At 39.9% G+C, this 6526-nt stretch overlaps 1 protein-coding gene and 1 long non-coding RNA gene across 2 annotated transcripts in view; one reads left to right on the plus strand and one right to left on the minus strand.

Moving 5' to 3' along the window:
• The window catches only part of LOC107988586 (uncharacterized), an 83730-nt gene extending 79882 nt beyond the window's left edge, over positions 1-3848 (minus strand). Inside the window, exon 1 of the long non-coding RNA XR_001760072.2 lies at positions 2739-3848. This is a non-coding gene — a long non-coding RNA (uncharacterized LOC107988586). The remainder of the gene's footprint in view (positions 1-2738) is intronic.
• The window catches only part of chst8 (carbohydrate (N-acetylgalactosamine 4-0) sulfotransferase 8), a 108925-nt gene that overhangs the window by 29935 nt on the left and 72464 nt on the right, over positions 1-6526 (plus strand). The window lies entirely within an intron of this gene.

Genomic DNA, 6526 nt, shown 5'->3' on the forward strand with positions numbered 1-6526 from the left:
GCTTAAGTCTGACAAATACATTCCCAGCAGCACCTGCCCCATCCTGGTGTGAGTGACCTCTGAATGGCAATTCTATCAATTCAGTGTCAATCCTCCTCATAGCACAGGAACAGAGGGAAGTGAGGCAGCATTAATTATGAGTCTTCCAGCTCCCAGGGACAGTTAATCTTTGTCATTGTGCTCTTGGAAACATTTGGAGCTGCCACCAAAATTGGAACCAGGTCACAGCTCCTGACCCTTAACTAGGAATCAGAATTCTACTCACGGTCTAAGATGGGAAACTGCTCTGCTTGTTTCCCTTCACACATTTTTTTCAGGCTGCCTTTATTCATGCTTCAGTGTCTTATGGAAAAACATTTTCAGTGTCCAAGAGGAGAGACTTTTAACACTCTAATTTAATCTAATCTAATTTACAGTAGAAACATTTTCTGATAGTTCCTGATCAATTTTGAATCGTTCTAATGCTCATTTATTAGTTTCAAGGTTAACATATTATGTTGTTTTTTAATAAATATCTTAGTTTTAGTTATTCATGACATTTATACTTGAAATACCTTCTAAAGTTTTTAAAACACCATTGTGCAACTGGGATGACAAATAATCCATACATGATTATCAAACTTCTAACCCTAAACCTCATTAAAGAAAATACTATTTCCGATCTTATTCAGGAAAAGTCAACCAGTCCAAACAAGATTGTTTAAAAACATCTTTGTTAGGTTTGTTTCTCTAAACCTCATGGTCATAACTGAAGAAGAATGTAATACATTGTCTTACATTAACATCATGCTAATAAGAGGTGTGAATCAAAGTTTGTGAATGAACTACTGTACATTAATAGTAATGTAACATCTTTTTACATAGCTCAGTACAGTATTAGAAGAAGAAAAAAAAAACAAAATCAGCCATTTGAATTTGTTCACCAGTCGTAAACTTCAACTTGCTTCCTCTTCTCCAACAGTGCCGCTATGCTAAGTTAACATGAGTTAGCGGGAGCTATCATTCATTCTTGCAGGTGCGTCAAACAACAAAGACTCAGAGATGATCCAGGAGCACTGTGAACAGTTTGACAGAACTGGGGCGTTGCCTCAGTCATACCTTCCCCGGTGCTTGTTTGTATACGTTTGATATTTTCAGGCAAGAGCAGATTTCACCTGAATGACAAGAATAATGATAATAAATGGGAGCTTTTTCGTCTTTCACATTTAAAATATAATGCCTGGCGTTTCACGTGAGACAGGATCTCGTGGGAGCACGAAATTCATTGTCCCTGTAGCAACAGCAGGCGGAGGACACAAACGCCGCATTAACAACCTAAGCTGCACTGCAGTATGCGGGGTCAGAGACACAGATGTAGGAAATAACAGGAGGAAGATTCCGGCGCTTCTTAAGCTGTTAATTCTCTAAACGACTTCACACAGGTTACACTGGAATTCCTGCAGTTTGCCTTTCATCTGCTACCTGCCGTGTGCCTCGGTGTTTTGCCATAACAACTTGCTGCACCACTAAGATGTTGAATAGCACTCTCCTGAGAATAAGCCACCCAGCCAGACAGGCAGGGAAGAGAAGGCAACACTGACTGGAGCTGCTGCAACGATTAATGAGGCTTCAGTTGTCAATGTCAGTTTCAGGCCATCGCTGCATGGAGACAAGCGTGGGATGTTGAAGGAAAGAGAGCTGCCGTGCAGTGTCTCTGGGTTTGATCATTGCTTCACATCTTAGGAAAATGGAGATACGGTATCAGGAGGCAACAAGATTGCTCCATGCATTGGGCTGTGTGTGTGTGTGAATCTATCAATGTGTGCAAGTGTGCAGACCACAGGTACTGTATTTGTGGCTGCGGAAAACAAGGTAGTACAGACAATATCAGCAGACACATCTCTAACAACTCGCATCACGTCTGGAGTTCATATGTGCATGTACCCAGTTGTCCGAGTGTTTAGTCACACACATCTATGAGTCAATGTGACGACTTGGCTCCAGGCTAACCACAAGTGTACGAGATTCTGAGCAAAGCTATTAGTTATTGGAGCGCATTTCTTGTTTTTGATATTCCCAGAACACAATAATAATTCCAACTGAATTGATAATAATAAAAACAACAAAAAATACTACTAGTACTATCAATAATAATAATAACAATAACAGGGCCACACAGTATCACAAATAGTATGCGTTAATCGATTTTGCAACAACATTCGAATGTCTAAACTCACATTAACACTCCTTGTAGGTCTTAATGTTTCCTTTATCTCTATCTTTTGATGCCAACATAACAAAATATATAGCAACAAAGTCAAGAAACTAAAAAATACAACAACAAAAAATTAAAAAACTTGCCATGACGTAATTCAACTAAATATAGGTCCAATCATTAGAGGGGAGTTGTTTAAAATTATTTAAGTCAGCAATTATGATCAATTTGTCTAATTTAACGTGACCACAGATAAAACGTACCTTTTATTTACAATAAAATGCACGAATGAGTAATAAATGAAACGCACATTCACACAGTGATAGACGTTCACGGACAGATGGGAGAAATCAAGAGCAGCTCATCATAAAAGTTAATTGACTGAGGACTTTAAGAACTTCACGTTGCACTGAAAGCCGAGACCGGTGTCGTACTCGCACACAACCAATTGCAAATGACAAGCTAACATTTAACGTCCAACCAATTCAACTTTACGTTAGGAAAACATTGACGTAATTTAATCCAGTTGCAGCGTATTTCTTACCTTTACGGTGACGAACAAACATGGTGGTTGTCCCGCCGGTGATGAAACATGTCGGATGCGTTTCCTCCTTTCACTGCAATTTTACGGCGTCCTTTAAATGCTGACAAGCCGCCATCCCCGACAACACCCTGGTCATCTTCTCCGTAGTCGAAATAATTTCATACGTCTGATTTAATACTTGTTCGGTGGGAATAATTCTTCTCTTGCCATGTTCCCATCTTGGCTAGGCCTCTCCTCTGCGATTTGAAGGGACGGAAAACAAAGCGCGAAAACGTTGTGTAACTTTGCTTTCTTTCCGTTTGAAATGCTCTTAACTATAGTTCCGCCATATTACTTTCTGACGATATTCAGGAAACGTTAAGATAAATGAATCGTAGTGCTTAGTAGCGCAATCAATTGTATTATCGAGTAATTGAGACATTCCTAATGCCCATTGGTTCAGTTCCTGGTGTTTGGGCATTGAGTTTGAATTGGCTTGTTTTACGAACATGGCTTTTTCACGGGTTTTCTACCATAGTCCAAAAGTATTATTTGAACAACCGGTATTTCGTCTATGGTGCCCTCACCCAAGGACTGCTGGGATTGGTAGAAAACAACCCTGATAAGTTAAAATAATAATAAATAATTTCAAACCTCAGCCAGACTGAAACCAAATCCTCTTCTCTACAGGTATCTTATTCTAAATAGAGTCTGGTAACAACTTCACTGATGCTGCATTCACAGATTACCGTATCAGTCATGTCATGTCGCTGCTCCACAACGTTCTTTTTCAATATTGAACCATTTTCCCACTCTATGAATACAATGCATAGATAATGCATTAACAAATTCAGCAAGACACTGTCTTTCTCTTAGTGTGGATTTAGAAACTGACAGAATCATTTTCACACTCTCGAGGTACACGGTCTTTGTAAATTTTTATTTCCATACTGAACCAAGGATTCCATCGGAGCGGACACAGACACTGATTCTTTCATTAAATGTTCCAAAAGATGAATGTCTATTCAGTGCTTCAGTGCATCCAACAGAAATGGCTTCTCCACAAACTAAGGTGCCGCCTGATGCTATAAAATTATTTGTATTACATCGATCGATAACTGTTCTTTTTCTTTTCTCCACAGCAGTAAATTAAAAATGTTTTTTTTTTCTTTTTAATCTCCACAGCAGTAAATTAAAAATATTTTTTTAGATCTTCTTATCTGGCTCTCGTCGCGTATTATCTCCGGCACATTTGGAAAGACTTATAGCCAGTCATCACATCAGAGTCGTGATAATCACGTCCAGTTTGAACAGCTGACACACAGGCTTCACTGTTTACACTCTCCAGAACTGGCAGAGCTGAAGCGCTCTTTGTGATACAAATGAAGCACAGATCTGAGGGAAAGGAGTGGGAAAATTGTTACTACATTGACAGATCTTATGACCGTGAAGAGAAACGCCTGCGAACGCTATTACTTGTACAAACTAGTTTCACACTTTGATGAACCCTTTCTCTGTTATTCATAATTCACCAGTCGATGTGAGACAAAGATATCGCAGAATACGACGGCAGAGTTTTAGTGGAAGTCACTATCGGAATTCACCGCTAAAGAGAACGGCTCAGAATTAATCAGGGTAAAATGTGGACTACATTTCATCAGCTCACTCCGCCGCTCACGAACAATACAGCACTTTATATCATTGAACCTTCCCTCGGCCCCGATTTGTCATTGTCTACAGGCAGACAGTTATTTGCCGATGAATCTATTGGTTCTGAGGCTTCTCTATTTCACTGCGATGTCAAATGTGAATACCTGGAGACACATCTTTCACTCGCTCTTGTGGGAATCTTTGCCCGGGGATGATATTGTGTTGATAAGTCGCTGCCTGTGGAGCAGCGTTGGCTGATAACGCACTACAACAATGTTATTTCTCCCCGTAACATGCAGCTCGGCAAATTAGTGCTTAATTCCCAGTGATTACATCAATTACACCGCGGCAAATCATGATGTGATCGTTTTTAACAATATAATTAGGCCTTGGATGAGAGCTCTCACTGTAATAACCTGCGTGTGATTCACTGAAACAAAGGCTGCATAATGTTTGGATAATGTGCAGTGTTTTAGCTTAAATGCTATTTATTAATATTGTGGGGAAATTCCTACAACGTTCACATACAAACACCTTTAACACGTGCACACATTTATATATATATTTAATGGGGCTGTCAAGATTAATGTGTTAATCAGGTTCATTCATTTGAGAAATTGAGATTTTCATACAAACACCTTTAACACGTGCACACGTTTATATATATATTTAATGGGAAATTGAGATTTAAATTTTTTAAGACATTTTAACACATGGGCACAAGGACTGTATTTTTTTTTGGTCTCTTTCAATGATCTATTCATTTTGGAGTACATCAGATGAACTTTTATTTGGTTGAAAAATTTACTTAGATTTACTTCAGATGAACTTTTATTTGGTTGAAAAATCAAAGTTTACTTAGATGTAAAAATTGTTCATCTTTTTTTTAAAAACCCATTAAATCTCAACTTCACAAATATTTAATGATAAAACTTGCTGTTCAAAGATGTTTGAGAGACGTGTCCTAACTTAGAATTTAAAAAAATAAATCCGTTGTTGTGGTCGTTATGGTTTATGTGCTTTAACTACATACTACACATTATCTAGACTACATGGGGTATTTCTATTTACCTCAATTAATTAGTCATCGTCTTTTGGTCCCTGATGGGAATTGTCTCACTAGCAAACCCAGACAGAGTCTCTTCTCTGGCAGCGTTGCTTCCCGCTGATGGTAGACAGCACTGGCCACAGTCCCACGTCTCCCCTGCGTCATGTTTCTCGCCGTCTCTTTTGTCTTCTTATCTCATGTAAGCGTTCTCTCCTGGCACACATCCATCCATGTAAGGGATCCCTGTTTAAAGGAAAGTGCCAGGCTTTTAGCGTACACCAGGATCACATGCTGATGATGTCATTTTATCCGGCGCCACTTAACAGGATGAAATATCCTGTTTCCCGCACAAAAGAAAAACCGTAACGTGTCTCAATCTGTGTCGGTCGGTGACAAATGTTAGTCGGTGTGAAGTTGAAGAACGGGGCGAGGCCTCTGAGTGAAGCCGAGCTCGTCTAATTAGTGGTCTTAGTGTAATTTGGCCCAATGCTCTGTCTCTCTGTGGTCCGTCTGTTCAGTGGGGCCAGAGGGGTCAGCGGGCTCAATATCCCCCTCTTTAATTACTCACATCATTAACACATGGCTCCTTTCACTCCATGGCTGCTCGATGGACACTTCACCTGCAACTGCAACAAGCCATTCATAACAAAGTCTGATCGATTGCTCTGGCCTACGCCGTGGTTGTTATCATTACCGGCAGGATCAAAACAGACGATGAGTTCAGGACGAGAATGTTGGTCCGTGGTGGTCCGACTCCAAAAGCATTACATCTGCTTCTGTTCCTGGACAAATGCAATATCTGTGCAATGGCTTATCAGCCCACAGGAACGGTCTGACACATCACTGATGTATTACTTCTGTGGACTACGATACATAAATTTGATGGCGGAGATAATTCATGTTTCTCTGACACATTTGCAATGAGACAGGCAAAAATAAGTAGCTAGCAGATAGCACATCTATAGGACGTCATTTGTAAAAAGGACTGAAACAGCTCACACTCCTGCAGGTAATCCGGATGTGGCAGATTAAAACGCGGGTTTGAATAATGCATGTATTCACACCTCTGTCAGGGATCAGTAGCCCCTCCACTGACCAGTGATAAATCACG

The sequence above is a fragment of the Cynoglossus semilaevis genome, chromosome 5, assembly GCF_000523025.1.
Source record: "Cynoglossus semilaevis isolate Cse_v1.0 chromosome 5, Cse_v1.0, whole genome shotgun sequence".
Taxonomy (NCBI): Eukaryota; Metazoa; Chordata; class Actinopteri; order Pleuronectiformes; family Cynoglossidae; genus Cynoglossus; species Cynoglossus semilaevis.